Source organism: Microplitis mediator, chromosome 4 (genome assembly GCF_029852145.1).
Source record: "Microplitis mediator isolate UGA2020A chromosome 4, iyMicMedi2.1, whole genome shotgun sequence".
NCBI classification, from domain to species: domain Eukaryota; kingdom Metazoa; phylum Arthropoda; class Insecta; order Hymenoptera; family Braconidae; genus Microplitis; species Microplitis mediator.
In genome coordinates, this window is record NC_079972.1 from 15,800,342 (window position 1) to 15,826,275 (window position 25,934).

The following is a 25,934-nucleotide window of genomic DNA, read 5'->3' on the forward strand; positions in this document are numbered from 1 at the left end:
TTTTATTTTATAGTACTCATGTGAAAAACTGTAATATGCAATAATTCTTTCTACTCTACCATTTACCTACCTCTGCATCATTGCAAAAAAATTCGTTTAGTTTAGTATTTTATTTTATTATTTTTAAAATCTATATCACAAAGAGATTGTATGTGAAACGCATGCTCGAGTATGTCGCCTAGAAATTCGTGAAAATCGATTCGCGTACACTCGATGAATATACCTAGTTGTTTATATACTAGTTTCCATGTTACATTAATCCAATATCTGGTTATTATAGTCTACATTAAATAATCAGTATGAAAAAAAAAAAAAAAAAAAAATCATCATGTTAACTTTCAACTGTTTGTTTAACGAAAATTTATGTTTTATTACATTTGTTTGCTTTTACAAATAAATACAAACAAAAAAAATAATACTAATATATTGTGAAAATATTATGAGTAAGTATGCTCTATTTGTAAAAACATTATTCCATATGCATATATTTTTTTTACTGCCGATGGATATTAAATATTATTTTTCATCTTAGCTAACGGAATATTTAAAGAAAAATAATAATTCTGTGAATTAGGTTTTCAATGAAAATAAAGGGAAAAAAAATAAAAAGAGTGATTTTACAGAACCATTTTCAGATATAAGCGAGTTAATAAAATGAACCGTAGGTAGAAGTTTCAGATTGCACGTTCAGCAAAAATTGCATGCATCGTACTTTTAACAAAAGCTACCCGGGAAATGGTAAAATTGAGTTTTTTAATGTAATGAGAAAAAAAAAAAAAAAAAAAAAAAGCGGATATAGGAATAGAAAATATTGATTTCCATATTAATAATTTAACTTGAAGGGAAACTTTATTAGCTGAATGATTAATTACTTTTTAAAATAATTTATAGTAGCTAAAGATTTTTTTTTTTTTTGCATCTGATGTGATTTCGAATCACTAATTACGAAATAATAATATAATTAATTTATTCAAAAATATGAGTTAATTTAAAGCTTTTGTTATAAATAGTGGATATAATGTTAAGTAAGTATAAAATAGAGTAGGGAAAAATGTCAAATGAGAGTGCGAAAATCACATAAGTTTTTTTGATGACTAAAAGTTTCGGCTCTGTTTTTCTCTTTGCCATTTCCTTTTATTCACGTTATTCTTTTTACGTCCTCGGTACTAAACCGCTAGAAAGTAGAACGGAAAAGTCTTGCAGAGTTCACTTTCAGAAAAGTTTCTTTCCAACTGATGGCTGAGGGTGTGTGTGCACTATTACAAGGACCCGATTTATGATAAACGAAGAGGCAAAACCTTTATAACTATATGCCTATATACCGTTTAACTTTTTTTTGTTGCTCTTGCGCTCATAAATGTCTTTTAAATTTTTACAGTTTTTTAAATTTCTTAAACTATATGTCTGCTTTTAAACTCAACTTGTATACATACATAAAACCATTTCGTTTAACTAAACTAACGGCTGTCTTTAAAATATTTTACAAAATGCGATAAATAAAAATGAAATGTAACGGCAATTTAAACTGCTTTAAATAATTTTTCAACTTTTTTAGTTATTTATATAACGTTTTACTACACTGTAAAAAATCACCGGGGTAAGTCCAATCGGTGTAGGTGTTAAAATTATCGGTGTTAAATTTACCCCCGAAAGCGGTGTTAAAATAACGCCGAAACCGGTGTAAATATTCTAGACCGGTGTTAAAATAACGCCGCCGCCGGTGTAGATATTCTTTACCGGTGTTAAAATATTTTACTTTGTGAATATTTTTACTTACTCGATCACTGTACTTGTTAATAAATGATATTCTTTATTAATTTTTATAGAGAACTGACATTTTTTGTGTTTTATTATCTTTAAAGTTAATACTCCAAGTGGACACAATTTACCCCGCTTTTACACCAGTATTACTCCGCTTTTACACCGGTTAGCCCGCTTTTACATCGATATTACTCCGTTTTTACACCGGTTACCCCGCTTTTACATCGATTTTACTCCGCTTTTACACCGGTTACCCTGATTTAACACCGGTATTTTTAACACCGGTGAATTACTCCTCCTACACCGGTGTAATTTTATTTTAACACCGGGCGGAGTTAAAACGAGTCCATTTTTAACACCGCTCTTTTTACAGTGTAATCTTTAAAGTTAATACTCCAAGCGGACGCAATTTACCCCGCTTTTACACCGGTTACCCCGCTTTTACACCGATATTACTCCGTTTTTACCCCGCTTTTACACCGATTTTACTCTGCTTTTACACCGGTTACCCTGATTTAACACCGGTATTTTTAACACCGGTGTAATTTTATTTTAACACCGGGTGGAGTTAAAATGAGTCCATTTTTAACACCGCTCTTTTTACAGTGTACTACAATACTTACAAAAAACAAGTATATTTACGGATTGAAAGCACTGAGATTGGTGACAAATATATTTTACAAGAACGCATGTTTAATGCAAGTCTATATATTGTAACTGCATATATATGTGGACGGATTTTGTATACATAGGCTAGGAAATATACATTTATCTATATGTAAATGTGAACCGAGTTGGAAAGGTGTCGACTTGGGTGGTAGTAGGTAATGCATCGAGTTGGTACGTGTAAGGATTTAGATGAAAGATTGTATGTATTTGTAGCAACTCAACGTTAACCTATTTAATGTTTACTCATAGTAATATTCATATTTATTTACTGTTTAATAACTATTTAAATGATAAATATTTGCATATTAAAGTCGATGGAAGTACATGAATTTATAGTGATGAATATAAATAACTATTTACAAAAATTTCGATGTCTCAAAAAAGTCAAAATTATAAAAGTAACGATTCAAAGATGGCGAGTAGTACATATATAGTAAAAAACAAATAGAATAAAGGGAAGGTAGATTCAAGTAATAACCCGGGGATGAAAAGTCGAGTTGAAGCAGTAGCAGAAGCAGCAGCGAAGACTTTTGAGGCCGGAGATAGTAACCCAACTACATAGCAGCAAAAAATAAAAGTTTAAAAAGGGATCGTTTCCCCGGCTGTTAGCGACGCTTCGTATAAAGGATGATTTAGTATCTTTACCCCTTTAAAAACGGCTAGAAATACTTTTCTGCAGAGACATATCAACTATTGTATTGATTCGAAAAAAGAAAAAAAAAAGAAGATACACGACTCTTGTGTTGGCGGTGGATACTTGAGACGATCGGCTTTCAACATTTTAAAACTTTTTAAACGTCAATAACACAAACCATATACATTTTTGATAAACTTTTAACTTGCTGGAACGACATCAAAATTTTTTACTTGTTTTTTTATTTTCAATAAATGTTTTAGCATTTTTATTATTATTTGCTTTTTTTTTTTTTTGTGATGTAGGCTGATGATAAAGCTTATGAAAAGTGTGTGTTTCTGTTAAGTAAACATTGGGCTGATACCATCTTTAACCCATCGAACGACCCAAGGAGGAGTTGGCTCTTCACTTTTGAAAACACCACAACTCATGAATATTCATTGCCGAATAGAGCTTACATAGACTGCTTATCAACCTTTTTTTTTTTTTTTTCTATTACTGAAAACATAAATGCTTCTTTTAAGTTTTTTCACTGTGCCAACATATACACATATTTTAATTTAATAAAAGAAATAAAAAACAATTATAAAGGCAATAACAACAAGGCTTTCGGGTTATAATTAATTTTAATTAAGATAAATGGTTTAAATAAGTTTGTCACTTGGAAAACATATCAACATAAATAACGAGCAAGTACTGTTATGTGTTAAGTACAAAAGTGCCTTGCCAAATAACGAGCGCACAAAAAAAAAAAATAATAAAAAGTAAAAGAAGTAAAAGAAATAGCGTCACTGAGAAAACTCGAAAACTCGAAAACTCGAGCCTCAACAGCAATTAAAGTAAAATTATACAAAAGTTAAAGGTACATAGGATGAGTATATGTGTATATAATGTATATATATTTAACCGGAAAAACGTCATCAAAAACAACGTAACCTAACATTCACAAACTGTTTGGTATATTACAACCTGCTGTTGCTGTCGGCACCACTTCAACTTACACATTTGTATACTTTCGTAACACTATTTTTTATTTTTAATGTCATTTCATGTATATATATATATATATATAGATAGACTGGAAAATAAAAATGTAAAGAAAATTACTCTTGAAAATCTTTTTATAAATACATAAATAAAAAGTCAAAGATTTTTTTAACTCTAAATAAAAACTTTTTTTATATTATTTAATAAAGAATAGCGTTCAGGTTTTTCTCAAGCGCGTCACAAATATTTTATCAGTTTTGATATTATAAGAAGCCATATGAAATATAGCTCATGCATAAAATATGTTTTTAAAACAAAACATGTCAACACAGTTTTCTCTCTCTATCCTATGAAATTATTCAGCACTGACTTGAATGCAAATAATTATTCATTATTTCAATATAATTTCACTGGTTTTCGTAAATTAAATTATCAACAATAATCTCGATGGAAAAAATCTAAATTGATTCTCTCATTGTGAACTTTAATAAAGAATTTATTTTTTTCTCTTAACAGACATTTTAAAATGCAATTTAACTGGCAGTTAATACTTATAAAGTGATTTACAGCTCATAAAACATGAAGTATTCGAAAAATGAGAATCGAAAATCGTGGGAAAAATTCTGGCGTATCAACGACTGGAGCGTGACGTTCTTTTATATCCATTTCTTACTTTGGTCTTTATAGATCTATATATTTTATATAAAAAATATATATATATATATTTATACCAAATCACTTTTCTGCGTGTTGCCATGAATTCACATTGCATCTGGGTTTTCCGTCGTTCAACACAGTTACGCGTTGCACACGCGATATAACAAATAAGGCACATTATTTATTTGGACACTTGACGTGTCAGCGGTAAAGTTGAGCTCGTTGCTTGCTTCTTTCTATACATATATATATATATGTACATGCTTGTAGCTAGTACTGTTTCTCAGTAGGGTGGTGAAAGGAGTTAGAGAAGGTATATATATATATTCATACAGAGTAAGAGTATTGTGAAAGTAGATATATACCTGGGTCACCCCCGCACCGTCCTAGTCTACCCTTCTCATTCCTCAACCCCTTTAGTAACCCATTGCCTGGGTTAAAATCGTTGAAGTAGGATGAGAGAGTATAAGGCTGGATGCTACAAATACAACAACTTCTCTCTGTCTACTCGACTATTCCATACCTTCCTTTACACTGAAAATTCTCCTACATTTTCCTCCTTACACCCCAGATGATACATTTCTATAGCCAACACACCTACACGAGATTCTACACTGCAGTGTACTGAAAACCAGACATGAAATACTTGTTCTTCTTGTTCTTCTTCTTGTTTTCGTAATTTTTCAAAAGATTTTATGCTAAGGAGCCAGCCAGCAATTTTGTTTAAATATTAATCAAAATAATGACCATTATAAATTTATTTATTTATTGCACTTAAATGCACAACTGCAAGTGAAAAAGAAAAAATAAGTATAGGGGAGACCGGGGCAAGACGGCCCACCTAAGCCGGTTATTATTATTTGTGGCTTTTAACCATCAAGTCGATTTACTCTTGTCCAACTTGAACTCAATTCACCAAAATTTTGGTGAAGCTCCTGAAAAAAAATTTTTTTTTTGGGCAAGACGGCCCCCTCCGAAAAAAAATGAAAAAAAAAATTTGGAAAATCCAAAAGTGCACGCCTCGAACGCTCATGTTATATTTTTTTTTTAAAGTTAAATTTCGAATAAAATTGAATATTCCGCTCTTTTCCCATAGAAATTTCCATGGTAAATATACGGTAATAAAAGTAAAAAAAAAAATAAATAAGGAGAACATTCCTAATGAAAAATGGCGGCAGTGTGTGTTTGTTTACATGTAAGATTGCCGGTTTTAACCGTAATGATTTATTTTTAAAAAAACGAGAAGGCCTACAGTAGTGATTTTCGAAAGGAACCTTCTTTGCTTATTTCTGAAAATTTTGAAAAAAAAATTAAGTAGTTTCGTCAAGTCGTTCTCGAGATATCCGTACCACGCCGTTTTTTTTAACCACAGACTAATGGACGTCCACGATAAATTTTTTTTAATGAACTTTTTTTTATATTAATACATATTAGACAAATTAAAAAAAGTATCAGGATTATTTATTAGTGTTTCAGCTTTATATTGATGTGCTTTTCATAATGTGTAAGAGTAATAGAAAAAAAATATATGCACTTTAATGAGTGGAAATCGTGTGACCTTGACAGGTCGGTTATAAAGCACAACCTCTCCGCTTCGCTTCCGAGGCGCGCAAAAAAATTTTTTTTTTTTAATTGTAAAAAAATTTCCCGCGTAACAAATGTTTATATTTTTCTCTTTAACAACTGTATTTACTTTAATATTACTCGAAATAACCTTTTTTGATATAATACGAGTCATTTTTTCACTTCTGTAGAAAATTGATTATTGGTTTTTTTAACTTTTTCAAATGCTCTATTTTAATCGAAATCCATATAATTAACCAAAAAATGATATTTCTATTAAATTAATCATGACTAGGTTATAATACTATGAAATACATTTTCTTTTAGAATTTTTGAGTGGTTCATTTTGCCCCAAGTTTCACGTATCGGGCTAAAAATGAGTAAATAATATAAATTTGTGATAATCAAAAGAAAACAAGAAAAAAAAATTTTTGGTTAATTTTTGAGGTGGGCCTTCTTGCCCCAGGTGGGCCGTCTTGCCCCGGTCTCCCCTACACTTGAATATTTGTAGTCAAAAGTTGAGTATTGTGGATGTAGTCAATAATTAATTAAAAATAATAATTTTTGGGGGTGTATACATTGCGGGAAGAAGTTATGAAACTCGGAAATACATACTGGGGGTGTTAGACAACTCGTTACCCGGAAACTAGCAAACAGAAAACTAGGTTAGGCAAACACATACGTCATCGGAATTAGAGCTCTGTATAGTCCACGGGCGCATCTCAAATGTACACTATCGCGAAATGTGTTCTGCCCGTGAGTGAATTTATGTAATGTGGTCTCTAGATTGCAAGGAACTATATGCGCAACGGCAATATGTGTGCTTCTGTTGCGTATTAGTGTGTATTTATTGCGTGTATGCTTCTGATAATACCTTATGTGTAATATAGTGATAAAATAGCTATTGATTTTGTTTAGTTAAATAATCTATACATTGCTATTAATAAATACCTATTATTATTTTTAATTATTAAATGGTTTAATAGTTAGTTAATGTATATAATGGAGATAAAATATAAATATTTAGAGGATTAACTTATCGTGTATGCTAATTGACATGATTAACGTTTCGTTAAAAAGACAAACTAATTTTTGTGTATGCAAAGCACGAGCTCGGGTATTTACGTTACTCATAGTCCCTCGCGAAAAGTTAAGCCCAAGTAATCGTCTAAGTTTTGTGACTGTGAAATAAACTCACGTATAAAATTAAAATATAAAAAAATTTTATTTCTGAAAATTGAATTTTTTTTAAACATGAAAATCGACTCGGTAATAATATTATTTTTTAATTTGGTTAGTAATAAAAAAATATTTTTTTTTAGACGACTCGATTTTGCCTGAAAGAGATAAAAATAATTTTATTAAAAATTGACAATACTGTAAAAAATTTTGAGTCCGCGGTGTGATGTGAATGAATTTGTTTTAAAATTTTCAACACTGCCGGTGTGAAAGTTACACCACGCACGGCGTTAAATTTTGGATTGTTTGAATTAGAACGTTCACACCACCAATATGGTGTTAATGTATAAGTTCTTAATTTAAAACTCTAGATTCTACGATTGACATAAGCTGTCAATTCCTCACTACACGGAAAGAAAATTATGGGAAGTTTTGCTATGCATTATGGGAATGGTTCCCATAATGGTATGGGAATAGTACCTATACTACTATAGGGATGGTTCCCATATATTATGGGAACCATTCCCATAATGGTATGGGAATCATTCCCATACTATTATGGGAATGGTTCCCATATTGGTATAGGAACTATTCCTATAATATTATGGGAACTATTCCCATAATGTTATGGGAACCATCCCTATAATATCATTAAATTTTTTTTTTGCATAATAGTGTAGAAATTTCCCAAAATTTGAATTTTCTTGAATGTTTTGTGCTGACAAAAAATTCTTGTTAAAAATTTTAATGTTTTTTTGCCAAATACGATTTTTTTTTTTCAATGTTTGAATTTTTGTATTTATGTTTAATAATATTTCTGTGTATTGTAGAAGTGGTTACCGCACTTCTTTGAATTAATTTTTTCATGATAATATGGGAACCATTCCCATAATATTATGGGAATGGTTCCTATAATTATGGGAAACATTCCTATAATTATAGGACCCGCTTCCATAATTTATGGTCGTAATTCCTATGATGGTATAGGAAAAAATTTCACAAAATTATGGGAACCGCTGCCATAATTTTCTTTCCGTGTATAGCTTTAAAAGCTTTTATTTTATTTTAAAAGATTATTTAATAATAGTTTACTTAAAAAGCTCGATTAATAAGGGGATTAATGATTACCAAAAATAATTTTGTTTAGTATAATTTAAAGTACTTTGGTTAACAAAGATAGTCACCCATGAATTAAATAAACCATATAACAATAAAGTAAAATAGAGCTCGCGCTTAAGGCATGCAATAACCTCATATGTAATTATCAGTTGTAATTGTCACACGAGTTTTAAAAATAAATTACTTGAAAGTTGTGACAACGGTGGTATAGTATCATGTAGCTTTATGATAAAGACAAAATACATAATCAGTGTGTTCATCACGTGCAACAAGGTGCAATTGAACGGTCAGTGTGTGCTGGCCCTGGCAGGCAAACAAGTCCCTTGCACTGCTCCGTTTATTTGTAGTCGGCACGTATTTCCCTTTTAAGTCGTTGAGTTACTTTAACTGGTTAAATATAACCAGTACCCACTGCCATTACAATTAAACTCATCTGACCCGTCACTATTATTTTCATAGACCTTTATTCGTATTATTTTATTACAATTGCTCGTAGTAATTACTATTATACTAAAATTAAATTATACGCTAATATACTTAAACTTATATTAAATATTTAATTTGTAACTAAAACTATTGTAGGAAATTTTATTTAATCCCTGAATCTAATCGTTTTTGATACGTCTCTTTTTCAAATTAAATTTTTGAACAAAATCAAACCGTCAGGTATTTCTGAAGTAATTTAGATTTTTATTGAATTAATGTCGCATATATTATTCAAATAAACTAATGTTATTGGGTATGCATGTGTATACAAATATATATATAGTTTGTTGTATAATATACCACGAGAACGGGAGTTATAAATGGGTTGCATGTTATGGCAATTCAACAGAAATGTGCGAGTCATTTGGAGGTATATTTCCCGTGAGGTTATACAAGCGGAAAAAAATTTACTTTCGACAGCCGTAACAAGTGGGTTGATTGGGACGTTGTTGAATCATGAAAAAGAGAAGATCACGTTTCGACTACACTAGTACAGTTGTGATGTATCCGCATCTGTGTGCAAATGTATGTGTGTATATATGTATCTTGAATCGATTGATTGGATTCAATTGTAACAACTGGGAACAAAGTGACATTGAATTATGCAGTCAGGTAAATGGGGCGTCTTATTTCGACTAGATCTTCAATGTAATCTTCATCCAAATTGAATTTTTTTTTTTTATTCCTTTATTTTTTTTTTTCATGATTTGCTTGCTGGCTTGCGTGTTTACAATCTTGAAAAACACTTGAAAATTTATCTAGCGGAATTTTATTTAAACTATATTAATAATTTTATCAAGTAATAATTGTAAAAATTTGGAAAATCCAAAAGTGCACGCCTCGAACGCTCATGTTATGTTTTCTTTTAAAAGTTAAATTCCGAATAAAATTGAATATCCCGCTCTTTTCCCATAGAAATTTCCATGGTAAATATACGGTAAAAAAGTAAAAAAAAAAAATAAATAAGGAGAACATTCCTAATGAAAAATGGCGGCAGTGTGTGTTTGTTTACATGTAAGATTGCCGGTTTTAACCGTAATGATTTATTTTTAAAAAAACGAGAAGGCCTACAGTAGTGATTTTCGAAAGGAACCTTCTTTGCTTATTTCTGAAAATTTTGAAAAAAAAATTAAGTAGTTTCGTCAAGTCGTTCTCGAGATATCCGTACCACGCCGTTTTTTTAACCACAGACTAATGGACGTCCACGATAAATTTTTTTTAATAAACTTTTTTTATATTAATACACATTAGACAAATTAAAAAAAGTATCAGGATTATTCATTAGTGTTTCAGCTTTATATTGATGTGCTTTTCATAATGTGTAAGAGTAATAGAAAAAAAATATATGCACTTTAATGAGTGGAAATCGTGTGACCTTGACAGGTTGGTTATAAAGCACAACCTCTCCGCTTCGCTTCCGAGACGTGCAATTAAGGTAACTTATAAATGTATATCGATTTTTGTATATACACTCAAATATCTCTAATAATGATTTATAATTTATTTTACTTAATTTGTTATACCAGAATCGGATGTGAATAATGATAAAAATACTTTTATGTAAAATTATTTAAAATTTTTGATTTCCAGGAAGCAACGTCAGTATTTAAAATTTTAAAAATAAGTATTAATATTGACATGTTAAATTTATTATTTGAATTTCAACAGGATATTTTATTAATCTGAATAAAATTCATGTGACTTATTGTTATTAAATGAATAAAAATGTGCGCATGTATAAATATATGAAAGTACATATTTGAAATACTTGGAAGACTGAATATTATCGGTCATGGGACTCAACAGCATCAGTAATACGTGACCTGACTGTAAATAAATGAAAGCATCCAGCGGAGAATAAAATAACCAGAATTCTCCTCAAGTCGACTTGGTTCAATCTCTTTCATTCTTTGGACTATCGAATGGGCAAAATGTCAATAGAATAATGGTAGACGATCAATGCTATCGTCCACATCGATCGCTTTGCACCGCCGTCTCTTACATTACTTACACTACAGTAGTATAGAGTGAGTAGTATTAGAGTTTACTATAGACACTGATACTGTAGACTTTAAAGTAATATCTATACCTATATACATTAGGAACGCGTAAAATCCTTGAGGCACACGAAAATAAGAGAAGAGACCTTATCGAATTCCACTATCACCGTCATATCCCTACTTTAACCTCGCTCTATTTTACACCTCTATCTAGACTCTAGACAACGGAGTTACCACACGCATACCAAATTGCCAGTCGACACTCGACATTCTCGATTGTGCTCTGCTACAGCATTCATCCACTCGAGATAACTGACTTTGCATATACGTTTATATCTCACTAGTCAATCTTATACGTTTCGATATCCAACATTTCATTAATTCATCCATCTCTACATGCCCCTGGATATCATACTATTATTTATTATTCAACCAAGAGTCATGTTTACATCATCATTTTTCACTTTTAATCACTGTCTGCTCAATCCATTATTTTATCATTTATTCATACTTCTGCCGATACATCAAATATTCTATGAAAAATATACTAAAATTCATTTAACATGTTATTATAATTAAACAAGCTTTAATGTAAATCAATTCATTTAATGTCACTAAGTACTCTGATTTTAATTATGAAAACCGCAAAAAAAAAAATTAGGTTACGTGAAAATTATTTATAAATATTTTAATGGATAGCATTACATTATTTAAATTTTATGTAAAAGGATTGGGTGTAAAATATAAATTATTAAAAAAGTAAAATAAAATCAATACGGATTCGATGGAAAAAAAATTTAAGCGAAAATAATATTCACACGACGATGAGTTGGATGCATATATATATGTATATAGTTTGATATCTTTGTTTTATAAGAAGAATCTAAATTTAGTGAAGCGTTATATTAAACGAAAGACAATAACTAAACTCTTGTGTACTATTGAAGAACCAAACCGAAATACTCTTGAATGCACGTGACGTTTATTGAGCAAGAAAATTCACTTATTTGTACAATAAAAGATATGCTGTCTTTATTTTTATATTCTCAAATAAACGGACAAATTTTGAGATCGAAATAGAATGATACGTTGATAAAAAATTTATCTGACATCTTAAATTTTTAACTATGCTCTCTAAAACTAAATTAGTGAAAAACCACTAATTACTTGTGAATATTCACTAATCTAAATTGTCCAAAGTATACGACTATGAATTAGTGACTATTCACTTTTTGAATTAGTAAAAAAAACAACATATAGAATTAGTGAAAATTTCACTGATTGAATTAGTCAAAAATGTACTAATTCACTTGTTGACGAGGATTTATTTGGAAAAATATTGTATCGTTGCTAATAATATTATATCAAAATATTATTATTATTATGATCATTATTTGTAATTGATTATAAAATTTTTTTAGCAACTTGATCGACTAAATTAACAATTAAAATTACTTTCATACGGTAAATATTTATATCATAATTATAACTCATAACCTGAATCTATATTGTCAATGATGGTTTTGATTCAGGTTCGGTAAAAAAAGTTGGAGTAAAAATATAAAGCTATTAAAAAATAACAAGATGTATTATTTAGCAACAAAATTAGGTTTTATTTAATTAACTTACTTGAATTAATACTGTTCAGTTGTATTTAAAAATTATCGTAATTAATTTTGCCCTGAATTTGATAATTCAATGATAGAATAAAAAGTCCTTAAGCGAGGCGCCACTAGTAATCATTGTAGAATCCGGGGAATCACTAATGAATTAGTGAATCTAATTCAAAATCACTAATTTTGTAGTGAATTTTAAGATCACTATTTCAATTAGTGAAATTTTCACTTATTTAGTTTTAGAGAGTGGTAAATCTTATATGTGCTATCATTCTTTATTACGTCAAAGATTAAAATGCAGAGGATCGTTGAATTCTTTAAGAGAAAATTGAGATGATTTATTTGAAATTTATTATAAATAATAAAATAAAAGAGCCATAAAATAAGGCTCTTAGACATCTGTTGTAGTTGGTTGGATCAAATTCGTCTGATTCGAGTTTCGAATTCATGCGTCAATGGGAATTCGTTGAGGTAAACACCAATTCAACGTAGCAGGCCATCATCCTTCATGTCAAGCCAGACTCCCTAGAGCAAGAGCCATAGAATAGATCTAATGCTCCTAACCCAGAGTGGTAGTGGTTACCCGCTATTCGTCTGTCTATACTACACCACAAAACGAATTCAAGAGTAATGCTCCAGCATCCAATAAATTTACTCTTTCTAAATAATCTATTCTATTTCAAAGTACTATTTTTAAATACAGTGAAAAATAATAAAATTTTAACATCTACTTGCTTTTATATGATAAATCTCTCAATACATCATCCGAGTTTACGATGAGCTTACGTTATTTTATTTATTTATAAAACCAATAATTTAATAAAAATAAAATATAAATTTTTTCAATTTCTCTGCTCATACATTTGGTTATGCTAAAGAAGATAGAAAAAAAACAAAAAAAAAAATATTGAATGCACGAGTGAGCGTAACCAATGACAGAGTAGGTGAATTTATATACAACATATATAAATAATTATACTCATAGGTTGATGGCGAGATGCCAGTTTCATCTTTATACCACGGCAACAACTTCTTCTGGAAACTAAAATCAGATACGAAACGAAAAACGAAGCAAGCGCCTCCTCCATTTAGATGCATTATTCGTACTGAGGGTTTCGCATAAATAAAAGATATTTCTAAGGAAAAAACACAGTATGAAAGCGGTGAAAAATCCCCAGATATCTCAACGCACAGCACTTTGAATTCCAAAGCCCATGGATTTACCACTACTCACCAATACGATTGCATAGCAACACTGCTGACAGTATTGTTACATTTTTATGTCTCTATAAAACTATAAATATAAATGCCATTATTTCAATTCAAACATTAAAAAAAAAAATATATATATATATATTAGACTGGGCCAAAAAAATCGACTATTTTTTTTTTTAACGATACTGTGAAAATATTATTTGGGATGACAAAAAAAAATTATTGTGAAAATTTGAGCCCTTAATATTAAAATTAAGAGGTGTATCATCGCAATTTTTGATTTTTTTTTAATGAGCGGGTTTTTGTCTCATAACTCTCAAACCATCGAGATAATCGAAATCGACTTAGATACATTTTTTGAAGGAAATTTGATGCTCTACAAAAAAAGGTTGATTGAAATTTTTCGTCAGTTGAACAGTTTCCTTATAATCATACTTTGAACATTAGTATGATTTTAAAATTCGATTGTTCAACTTTGGAATTTTGTAATATTATAAGGAAACGATTCAACTGAAGAAAAAATTCAATCAAACCTTTTTTGTAGAGTATCAAATTTCCTTCAAAAAATGTATCTAAGTCGATTTCGATTATCTCGATTGTTTGAGAGTTATGAGACAAAAACCCGCTCATTAAAAAAAAATCAAAAATTGCGATGATACACCTCTCAATTTTAATATTAAGGGCTCAAATTTTCACAATAATTTTTTTTTGTCATCCCAAATAATATTTTCACAGTATCGTTAAAAAAAAAATAGTCGATTTTTTTGGCCCAGTCTAATATATATAAATAGAAACTTTTATGGATCGAACAATTTTAAATAATTTAAAAATCGTATTTTTAAATCTTCAGGTAATTTATTCGGATAATTTGTTAAGCACTTTTCTTTATACTAAAATAAATTATTGAACTGAATATAATCGAAACATGGATGACAAAATCGATTCGATACTGGTGCAACAAATTTAGTAGTTATCGATAGGAGTGGTCAGACGCCAGGAAAACTGCGTAACGTAACACATGGAAAACTAATTCGAAAGACTGGTTATATATATATATATATATTTGGTGTGCGACAATCAATTGGATTTTTCAACAACCCAGTGAATTTAACATCCATGTATCTAATTCCGGTATCCGTTTGTTGGGTGGCATGTATTTCTCTTTAAACTTTTAAGTCCGCAGTGCAGAGAATCATTGAATTAGGTAGACCTCTTTTATTGGATTCAAGCATTTCTGGTATTCCAATTTCTTTGTTTTATTTTCGTTTACTTATTTGTTTTGTTGTCGTAGAAAATGATAATAAAAAAAAAAAATAAAAAATAAAAGTCTCTTGAGACTGGACAAAAGAACGGCGAGTCTTTTAATTCCAACATTTGTCTTTGACAAGGGCCAGTTTAACGTAGTCTAGTCTGAATTCGGAGAAGACAACTCTCTAAAAACAACAATGCGACAGATTTGTTCCTTTGGAATGGATCCAGGTGAATCTCAACAATATAAATTTATTATCCAGTTGACAAGACAGCAGTTGGAACAAGAGATAATAAAATAAAGAGTCAATTCGATAATAAAATATCACAAGACGAAATTTAAATTATTTCAAATTTATTTAGTCGGTTGAATTTTTAAAATTCTAGATAAATAATTGAGAAGGGGTATTTGGACTTTGATGGATAATTTATCTCTGATTCCCGACAGCAAATAGTACATTATAAATCAAGCTCAAGGATTGGATTTTCTAATCAAGTAGCAGTTAAAGCCAGATTAAGTGTCTGTCCTATAGAATTAAACTTTGCGCAAAGTACCAAGTACAAGTTACATTGATGACCAACCACTATTGCTTAAACGAACCCATCGACATCAAATTTATTATCATTTTAAACTCTTTTTCATTCAATTTCTTGACGTTATTTTTTTTTAAAATCAACTTATTGCACGCCTCGGAAGCGAAGCGGAGAGGTTGTGCTTTATAACCAACCTGTCAAGGTCACACGATTTCCACTCATTAAAGTGCATATATTTTTTTTCTATTACTCTTACACATTATGAAAAACACATCAATATAAAGCTGAAACACTAATAAATAATCCTGATACTTTTTTTAATTTGTCTAATATGTATTAATATAAAAAAAAGTTCATTAAAAAAAATTTATCGTGGACGTCCATTAGTCTGTGGTTCAAAAAAACGGCGTGGTACGGATATCTCGAGAACGACTTGACGAAACTACTTAATTTTTTTTTCAAAATTTTCAGAAATAAGCAAAGAAAGTTCCTTTCAAAAATCACTACTGTAGGCCTTCTCGTTTTTTTAAAAATAAATCATTACGGTTAAAACCGGCAATCTTACATGTAAACAAACACACACTGCCGCCATTTTTCATTAGAAATGTTCTCCTTATTTATTTTTTTTTGTACTTTTATTACCGTATATTTACCATGGAAATTTCTAAGGGAAAAGAGCGGGATATTCAATTTTATTCGAAATTTAACTATTAAAAAAAAACATAACATGAGCGTTCGAGGCGTGCACTTTTGGATTTTACAAATTTTTTTTTATTTTCAGCACATGAATTCCTATTTAATTTTTATTATAATTAATTCAAACATTATTGGTTCTCTTAACTCTTTCTTTGACAGAAAGTTTTCATCTCCTTTAAAAAGAAGACTTACAATATTAATCATTACGAAATTGAGGTCAGAATTGATAATTCCACTTACTCACTAAAAATATTAATTATTTAACGGTCTGGATACTTGATTAATAATTGTCAATCATCACCAGAGGTTTAATTTAATTAATAATTTAATACCATTTAAGTTTTTAAATAATTTCACATCCTTATTTTATTATTCAATTTTCCTTTAAAATTTTTTCGACCAAATATAAAAATTATTCGTTCCTATGTCAGTGAAAAAAAAAAAAAATAATAAATGAATAAATAGAATCTCAACAATCGAATCATATAAGTTTAACTTCTTTGAAATAACTTTATAACAGTACTCGCAGTGTTATATTTTCGAATTCTTGTGAATGTTGTAATAAAAATAATACTCGTATTCGGTAAAAAAGTAAAAGAATTTACAGAGACTTTGTGCATAGTGCGCGTACACCCGGGCGTGGTAGTTGATTTACTCTGGGGCGGAAAATATTTTAAAATTTACCGAGTAGGTTGAATACAGATGGTCTTTTACCATATACCAACTAGCGGTCACCAATAACTTTATCCTCTATATATATATATATATATATATATATATTCTCTTTTTAACTCTCATGATCATTCTCTCTATTTCTCTTTCACACAATCGCTAGTACACATACACACATGGACATACGAGTAAAGTGTACAGAAATTTAAGTTTCTTTTTCGCTCATTCCCTTGCGCTGACTCAACTAAAACGACTCCACAATTACTCCCCAAGGATCGTTTCACCCTGGGAAACAATCCTGCAGCTTGTACGACCAAAGTATACGTACGTACAAACGAGTAAGGTTCAACGGCTGCATACAGACTGTGTCGTTTAAATACGCGTACTTCTACTCGCTTGTATTTAACGCCATTTCATTTAAAACTCGGGTTCACAAACGACTGGCTGGCTCTCGTCTCTGCTACACAATTAAACTTGCTATTTTGTTTAAGTAGCCCTAAATAAAATAAAATCGTGTTTTTTTATTTTCGGACAACACCATTGTTGACTTTTACCTCAACAAAATATAACTACTAACAAATTAATAGTAATTATTAATACATATCACACAGTGTTGAAAAAGTTTTAAAAATTTTTTTATCAATTAATAGTGATACTGATATGAGTAAAAGTTAAAATTTAATATAGGGGAGGGTGGGGCAGAGCGGCCCCCCTAAGCCAATTATTATTTTTTGTGGCTTTCAACCATAAGGTCACTTTACTTTTGTCCTATTTCGAACAAATTTATGGACATTTTGCCAAAATTCTGAAAAAAAAAATTTTTTTTGTGGGGCAGAGCGGCCCCCCTCCAAAAAGTGATAAAAAATTTTTTTTTTCGTTTATTTTTTTTTTAATTGTTTTCATCATTAAGAATGTATTTCTTTCTCTTGACAACTATTTTTGGTTTTATATTACTCGAAAAAAATTTTTTAAAGCGTAAAAAATCGTTCACTCTCGATTACCTTAATAACTAATTGTTATTTAATAAAAAAAAAATCAATTCTATAATTTTACTTTATTTCAAAAATTAATCAACTAAAAAAAAAAATTTAATTTTTATAAATTTTTAGTGACCAAATTTGCCTCTTACATAAAGAAACGGCCGAAAAATATGAAAAAATAATTTTTTCGGAAGTTTCGGCTGGTCCATTTTGCCTCAGGTGTTATGCGTAGGGCTAGAAATGTGGAATTATAATAATTTTTTTTTCATTTGACGATAAAAATATGAAAAAATCACTTTTTCAAAATTTTGGGCTTGTCCATTTTGCCCCAAATGTCATGCGTAGGGGTAAAAATGCGCAAATATATCGGATTTGTAGTAATTAGTCGAAAAAAAAAATTTTTTTTTTGGTCAAAATTTCAGGGGGGCCGCTCTGCCCCACCCTCCTCTATCACACAGTGTTAAAAAAGTTTTACAAATTTTTTTTATCAATTAATAGTGATACTGATATGAGTAAAAGTTAAAATTTAATATACATGTGGAATGCCTGTTATCCAAAAACTCGTTCTGACTAAAAGACAACAGCTATACTTTACAACCGACGAGCTTGGGTTAAATTTATATCACTGACGCACTTTGAATTAAATTAAGGAGAAACTTTCATCAACAAGTTTTCGGCCTCTACTCTAGGTTCTGTCATTGAATATATATAATAGAAAATGAGACAGTAACCTGACTGATGATACAAAGCTTTCAATCATAACTTCCATAACTCATTCATTTTTTTTTTAAATTTATTTATTTTTATTTCGAATTTATTTAAATTAACTGTTATATATATTTTATTCACTATTAAATATAATGAATTCACCGTTAATAAACAAAAAAAAAAAATTATCCAATTAGTTTATTCCGCTTCGACTTGCCGCACATGACCATTAATTATTATTACTATCGTGCTTCGCGTCTTTCTTTTATTTTCAGATTTTGCCTAATTGAGATATAACCCAGTTACAATTATAACAACCACGGTATCAAAGTCTTATACATATATGAATATTTTTTTTTTAGTAATAAAATATATTTGGACTCAGGTAAAACGGAAATTTCATTTAAATCTTCACGATTAAATTTTCAATTTAACTATCAGTGATTATTAATCATTAATGAAAACTAAATTTACAGCAGCATATATTTTAAAATATTCATTAACTTTTAAATAAAAAATTTAATGTTAAATAATTTAATCGTTTCCTTTTACCTTTGCAGTAATTTATTAGTTTCTATTGTGGTATTGTATATTCGAATATATATTTGCTTGAACAAAGACACTGATATTGTCACATAACATGAAAACAATAATATCAATACCTTTCATAGTAATTACGTTTATTCAATAAATTATTTATGAATAACCACGAACGGATAATTTGAAATAAATAACTAATTTTGTTTATTTTTAAAAATAAAAATATGTATACACAGAAAAAAAGGATTTCTTGGCGCAAAAAACTTTTACTCACGTCAAGAAAATTTTTACTTGTCCTAAGAAATTTTTCGCATTATGAATTGAAAACGAAAATTTTCTTGGAACGAGAAAAAATTTTCTTGAGTCAAAAAAAAAATCTTTGGGGCAAGAAAAAATTTTTAGTCCTAAGAAAATTTTCGTTTTCATTCAATAATGCAAAATTTTTCTTGTCCCAAGAAATCCTTCTTTTCTGTGTACGGAAACTGCACTTTAGTACCTGTTTAAATTGAGTGTTTATACAGAGCAAAGGATCTTGTATCTTTTAAATCTTGTAGATATCTGATACGACAAATAGAATTCGCTGAGCTAATTTTAAACTCGTACATAAAATCTTAAAGTGCTCATAGAACTTAAATTTTATCAACCTTTTGATTTCCACTAATTAATTTGATATTATTGACAAACAGTTTTCAAAAGTGAAAAATTGTAAATGATTATTTTTGTAAAATAAACTTTAAATGTTAAAATAAAATTTACGATTAATGGGTTGGGGTTTTTTATACTTTTTATACAACCTTGAGCTGACCAAATGCAACCATTTGTATTCACGATCTATGAGAGTGCTTTTAACGTTTTATCACCATGGCCACTTTTGGGCGGATCTATCTCCGCCCTTATTCAGACATCCGTTGAGCTTCTGCCCGTACATTTACGTTTTACTCTTTATTTTAACAATCAATTCTCCTTGTTTTTTCTTTCAATTTTTACTTCACTTGTTAGAGATAAAATTATTATATATTTTATAACTCGAATAAATTTTAATAAAAATAGTAAATAATTATTATCGTCATTATTTAAGAGTATAGGGGAGGGTGGGGCAGAGCGGCCCCCCTGAAATTTTGACCAAAAAAAAAATTTTTTTTTTTTCGACTAATTACTATAAATCCGATAGATTTGCGCATTTTTACCCCTACGCATGACATTTGGGGCAAAATGGACAAGCCCAAAATTTTGAAAAAGTGATTTTTTCATATTTTTATGGTCAAATTAAAAAAAAATTATTATAATTCCACATTTCTAGCCCTACGCACAACACCTGGGGCAAAATGGACCAGCCGAAACTTCCGAAAAAATTATTTCTTCATATTTTTCGGCCGTTTCTTTATGTAAGAGGCAAATTTGGTCACTAAAAATTTATAAAAATTAAATTTTTTTTTTTAGTTGATAAATTTTTGAAATAAAGTAAAATTATAGAATTGATTTTTTTTTTATTAAATAACAATTAGTAATTAAGGTAATCGAGAGTGAACGATTTTTTACGCTTTAAAAAATTTTTTTCGAGTAATATAAAACCAAAAATAGTTGTCAAGATAAAGAAATACATTCTTAATGATGAAAACAATTTAAAAAAAAAAAAACGAAAAAAAAAATTTTTTTATCACTTTTTGAAGGGGGGCCGCTCTGCCCCACAAAAAAAAAAAAATTTTTCAGAATTTTGGCAAAATGTCCATAAATTTGTCCGAAATAGGACAAAAGTAAAGTGATCTTATGGTTGAAAGCCACAAAAAATAATAATTGGCTTAGGGGGGCCGCTCTGCCCCACCCTCCCCTACTCTATAGATAGAGAAAATAATAATTACAACATTACAGATAAGCCAGAGAGTACTGATGATTGAATTATTGATCTCGAGTGTTTCGTAAATCAATGTTTATCGATACAATTTATTTACATCAGTGACAACTGAAATACAGTGTGACATTATAGCGGATCGGGGCGGATGAGAAGATACACTACTACAACATACATTCATACATATATATATACAAAGAGAGTTTAGTAGCGTAGAGAAACAGCCAGTAGCACGAAAACACTTTAGGTAACCGTTGAGTAAGGCTGGTCGAAGACACATCAATCAAGTCTCCACGATACTAAACCAATCACAAAAAGATTCTATTAGTTCTTGTACTTATTTAAAGGCAATAAATATACTTTTTATTTTTATTTTTAACATAATGAATTTACTGTTTATCTAGATATAAGAGTGTGAGTTTATTTAAAAATTAAATCTACATGAATATAAAATAAGATAATGAATTTAATGGAATGACATTATCGCGGTTTGGGTTCGAGATGTTAGTCGGTAGATAAGCATCTCCTGGGACTAGTGGTTTAGAGAAGAGGGATGGGACACACGAGTTAAGACGACATATAGATATAGATATATATATACGTATGTGCTCCATTTGGCTCAAATATTCTTGCACCAGAAGCGATGAATTTCCTAATTCTTCCTCTGGGAATCTCTCATCTTATCTCTATATGTCTCTAGCTATTGATTAATATTTAATACGTAGTACGTAATAGTAATAGTTCCTCATTACACATATAATTGGATAATTAAAAGTGAATTTATATGAGCGGTTAATTATTTTTTGGCGGAGGAGGTTAGCAAAAAAAAATTCAATATTGGAATAAAGAAAAAAAAATATATATGTATAGATTTGACTCAACTTATAAATTTATATTAAACGATAAAGACCCTACATACTACAGTTTTCAGCAAGTATACGCGGAAAACGCAAATGGAATTCAAATTGAATGCATGAATATACATTGTACAATATTGGTTATGAAATTGAAAGTATAGATATTTTCCAATGGATTTTACAGTGTTTAATTAAATTTATTGGTTCATCCCCGTATTAATTGAATTTATATTAAATTTTTTTTACATCATAAACATCATAGTATATTAATTGATGATAAAAACAGTTACTGAAAATACAAATGAATTTATAAGTAAATTTAATTTTTATGTTAAATTTATTCAGTTGATAAAATACGATGAAGAAATAGGCGGGTAAAATGGTGATGTTACGAAAAAATAAGACATTATTTGAGTTGCCATAAACCTTTTTTTAGTTTTTTTGAACAATTGATAAAAACAATATTAAATTACGATTAGAAAGATTTTTAAAAAAAATTTTGGTTAACTCTTTTAGTCCGCCTCTTATCGAAATTTGTTTTATTATATATTAATTTTGAAAATAAGAATAAGACTATAGCAGTATAGGAAAATTTGTTGAAAATAAAATCGATAATCGTTGAGAATATCGTAGATTCACCGATATACAATGGATAAGAGAACCAACTATTGGGCGTCGACGGTCTTTGTGTCTGGTCGTTCTGAAATTTTTCGTTCGATTCACGATTAAATTTATAGCTAGGTCACAGCTTGGATCGCCATGAACAGTATTCGTCCTAGGCAATACTCGTACTCCTTATCTTGCTTTAAAGCCTTTTGAAATCATTGATCCAACAACGAGTAGAGTGTAGAGGGACTGATCTACCAGCTAGTAAAATCACCAGCAAGGTCATAGTTCGAACTACTCAACTATTCCTTGTCTCCTTATATGAATAAGTAATTGACTTATTTTAGCCATTAATAGCTTGTGGGATTAACTCTTTCACTAATACTAAATCTGTAATCTTCAGTAAGTCCCTTATGTACTGAAGGCTCTAAGCAGAAAACGGACCAATCGCGTTAAATCTCAAGTTTAATTTTGCGATATTACTAATAACACAGAATAGTGTGGGATGGTGTGTATATAAACAAACTAATACACAGAAAAAAAGAATTTCTTGGCGCAAGAAATATTTTGTATTATGAATTGAAACAAAAATTTTTCTTGGCTAAAAAATTTTTTTCTTGTTCCAAGAAAATTTTATCTTACCCCAAGAAAAGTTTTGTTTTCACTTTATAATACAAAAAATTTCTTGGGTCAAGTAAAAATTTTTTGTGCGAAGAAATCCTTTTTTTCTGTGTACACGGAAAGAAAATTATGGGAAGTTTTGCTATGCATTATGGGAATGGTTCCCATAATGGTATGGGAACAGTACCTATACTACTATAGAGATGGTTCCCAAATATTATGGGAACCATCCCCATAATAGTATAAGAATAGTTCCCATACCATTATGGGAATGGTTCCCATAATGATATGGGAATCATTCCCATACTATTATGGGAATGGTTCCCATATTGGTATAGGAACTATTCCTATAATTTTATGGGAACTATTCCCATAATGTTATGGGAACCATCCCTATAATATCATTAAATTTTTTTTTTGCACAATAGTGTAGAAATTTCCAAAAATTTGAATTTTCTTGAATTTTTTGTGCTGACAAAAAATTCTTGTTAAAAATTTTAATGTGTTTTTGCCAAATACGATTTTTTTTTTCAATGTTTGAATTTTTGTTTTTATGTTTAAAAATATTTCTGTGTATTGTAGAAGTGATTACTGCACTTCTTTAAATTAATTTTTTCATGATAATATGGGAACCATTCCCATAATATTATAGGAATAGTTCCTATAATAGTATGGGAACTATTCCTATAATATTATGGGAATGATTCCCATAATGGTATAGGAACCATTCCAATTGCATTATAGGAACCATTCCCATAAATTATAGGAATGATTCCCATAATATTATAGAAAGTATTCCTATAAATTATAGGAACCATTCCTATAGTGTTATGGGTATCATTCCCATAATTATAGGAACTATTCCTATAATTATGGGAAACATTCCTATAATTATAGGAACCGCTCCCATAATTTATGGTCGTAATTCCTATGATGGTATAGGAAAAAATTTCACAAAATTATGGGAACCGCTGCCATAATTTTCTTTCCGTGTAGGAACATTGAAAAAAATTTAATTTAAATTTTTCTAAAGCTCGACATTAACAAGAGAAAAAAAAGATTCGAGTGGTTAACATGTTTGTGTGTGAAAGAAAAATTAAAATGACGGGTAGGAAACAGCGTAGCCATTTTGGAAACATTGAAAAGGTGAATGGACGAAGTAAATGAGGTAACGCACGATCCAATTTGATGACTCGATACACATGAACGAACACGATCTGCTACCAAAGTAATTATTAACACCAATGAATTGCAATTGGATTGCAATTAAACAATGCTCTCTTCTATTCTTCTATTTCCATCAGTTTGATGATTAAATTTTATACAATATCTACATCATACGTATTTTAAATTGTTATTAATAAATATATAAGGATATAAGGATTTATTTGAATAATGGCTGATTAACTAATTTTAAAAATCAATAAGTCAATAAAAATTATGAATAAATGGAATGGGAATTCGGTAATTACTATCGATGGTCTGCAAAATGATCAATTTTACCCGGTTTGCTCATAAATTTAAACTCAATACACACAAGTGATATCCATTGGGATTATTTGCATATTCATTATTTATTATTTATCATAGAGTTATTTTGTTTTAATTTTATTATTTGCTCTTTACCAATGAATTTTAATTTATTATTAAGTAAGAAAAATTTATGTTGTAAAATAACACCACCTAAAAAAAAATAAAAAACGAATTTTAACTTTGCCGGCACTAAAATAATTAATTGATTTAATGTACAGTGCGAGTAATAAAATAAAAAAAAAATAAAGTTTGTGAATCGCTAATGAAAAAAGTTTGATTTCTAATTAATTCCATTAACTTTTTATTTAGTTTTCGTCAATTAAAAAATTTATTAATTTCATTTACAACTTTTGACAACAAAATAAAAATAAAATAAAAATTATAAAAACAAGACAAACATTTATTTTTTTTATATTCAAATTTAAAAACATTTTTTTTTATCTCGCCTGAAAAAAATTGTTTTAAATTATAAAATAATATACATGAATAAATATTAAAGCATTGAAACAGCGTATATTTAATATCTGAAAGACAACATTTAAATGTAAACTACAAAGTAAAAGATATTTTAATCTATTCTAAGCATTAAAGTCTTAACGTTATACGCATATGTATAGATAATGTACATAACGATTGACGGAGTAAACTTACAATTAAAATCAAAAATATTTTACTTTACCTCAGTTTCTTGATGATTTCGGTATTTTCTCAGTATAATTAAATATGCTTTAACTACAAAGTTATACAATATTTAAATTTATATATATATATATTTTATGTAGTCAGTTGATGAAACGCTTGAATTGAGAGATAAATTTCACATGAATTATTCACATCTGCATACAATAATAATAATAATAAAATATAAAATAAATGGAATTATTAATTATGAGAATAAATATTTACAAGCTTTTATCAATTATTAATAAAAGACAGAGAGAGTGAATGTTGTAATTAACACGTTATATAGGGGAGGGTGGGGCAGAGCGGCCCCCCTAAGCCAATTATTATTTTTTGTGGCTTTCAACCATAAGAACACTTTACTTTTGTCCTATTTCGAACAAATTTATGGAAATTTTGCCAAAATTCTGAAAAAAAAAATTTTTTTTGTGGGGCAGAGCGGCCCCCCTTCAAAAAGTGATAAAAAAAATTTTTTTTTTCGTTTTTTTTTTTTTTAAATTGTTTTTATCATTAAGAATGTATT

At 29.2% G+C, this 25,934-nt stretch overlaps 1 protein-coding gene and 1 long non-coding RNA gene across 3 annotated transcripts in view; one reads left to right on the forward strand and one right to left on the reverse strand.

Annotated features, from left to right (window-relative positions):
• LOC130666680 (uncharacterized) overlaps positions 1–25,934 on the reverse strand; it is a 349,416-nt gene that overhangs the window by 250,318 nt on the left and 73,164 nt on the right. The gene's annotated exons all lie outside the window — the stretch shown is intronic.
• LOC130666670 (tyrosine-protein phosphatase 99A-like) overlaps positions 1–25,934 on the forward strand; it is a 159,939-nt gene that overhangs the window by 87,574 nt on the left and 46,431 nt on the right. The window lies entirely within an intron of this gene.